Genomic DNA, 1,729 nt, shown 5'->3' with positions numbered 1-1,729 from the left:
GTATAGTCCCGCTTAGCTCAGCGTATGTCCGCTTAGCTCCAACAAATATGATCACTTTAGCCACATCCGCCTTGTCCATCAGTGAAATTTTATCATATATCTATGATGGTTAGTTTTTATACTATACTAGAAGCATTGCAACATATTTGTGCAGTAATTGCAATTATGTTAATAGTCAACATTGATTTATCCTTAGGGCCTGCTTAGGGCACCCACCTCCTTCTTACGAAAATTTCAGTTATATGTCAGCATTCCCCACGCTTTGAATACAAACGCGGGACAGTCCCCATAGGGAGATCTCAAGCTGAACGATCTTGAATATGGCCCTATATTTGACCCTGGCTGGATCAATGCCAGACTTCCACACTACACTGTGTAACAGTGTAGGTTACTCATACACCTTTTATTTTGTCTCTTTTGTTTGTGATGGAGCTCTTGGCTTACACTGTGCAAAAATCAAACTTGACAGCACTGACATGAAAACAAAATGAAATAATTTAAGGTGTTGTGTTGCATCAAATTATGTTAAGTCAGGAGTCTAGTGTACTGTACACTGTGTCCATCTCATAGTCATTCCTTTTCTAACCTTCATCACCACACCACACCTTCCTTGAAGCTAGGTACATCTATATCACCACTTTCACGGCTTGGGGCTGTGAAGGGAAGATGACCTGTGTGGGATTATTCCATTGCTCTTGATAATTTTGTTTGGGTTTATTTTCAAGCCCAGTACTGTTTTGACTCCACCTTGGGCTGGTAGTAGGACCGTTCATAGGTCTACCAGCCTCTGTGTAAGGTTTTTCCTTATGTTCACTGTGAATGATAAATTCTGGCCAGCTTGTAGTTGTGTCCCTTGTGTTGGTGTGTGACATCACAAATAAATGTCCGGGGTTCATGTTTTCTCATCACTTTCAGGATTTTTATGTTTCACTGAGATCTGTCCTCTTGTGTCTTTATGAAAGGGGTTGTTAGTCCTAAAGGCTTACAGTCTACTTAGATAATGGAGATGACATAGTTCCAGACTCATCTAAGTCCTCCGTGTTGCACTTTTTGGTAAGCATTTTAACAGTAAGTATATAATAACTATAATGATAAATAAAACAATTATATAACTATACTGAACTAACACATAGATCTATTTAGGAGAACAACATGGGTGGAGGTTATAAGATGCAACATGATGTTAGTTAAGAACCTGAGAAGAGAGACCGCAGCATCATGGAGAGCTGCTATCAGGTTATTGAGGCTGTCCATGCAAGTGTAAAATAGGCTTGAAATGTTGATGATGATGATGCTGTGATTTTTATTATTACTGTCCACTGTATTCTATTACTGTCCACTTATTTATTATATTTTATTTATTTGATCTCCTGTGTGAAGATGATCATCATATACTACAAATGATTATTGGGCCATTTATTGTGTTAGATCATTGGAAAGGGTAGTTTTGTGGTGCGCATGTGGTGCTCCTGGTACTGTCCTGTGTGAATAATTATAGTTTACCGTACAGTGCTATACATGAGGTGGGTCTTGACTATAGTATTGCTCTGAATATTTATTTAATTGTGAGTTAATTTCAGCAGTTTGTTGGATATTCAATGTTTGGTAATTTGAATGATCCAGGCTTTGATTAATATTGATAAGTGAAGGTTTAATGAGATCAATTTTTGTTTACTCTGGAGGTTTACTGTTAGTGTTACAGCAATACAAACGGAACGAAGCACACTGA

This window comes from Homarus americanus, unplaced genomic scaffold (genome assembly GCF_018991925.1).
Source record: "Homarus americanus isolate GMGI-L3 unplaced genomic scaffold, GMGI_Hamer_2.0 scaffold39103, whole genome shotgun sequence".
Classification (NCBI taxonomy): Eukaryota; Metazoa; Arthropoda; class Malacostraca; order Decapoda; family Nephropidae; genus Homarus; species Homarus americanus.
The sequence above is the reverse complement of the archived record's forward strand: the minus strand, read 5'-3'. Positions refer to the sequence as shown.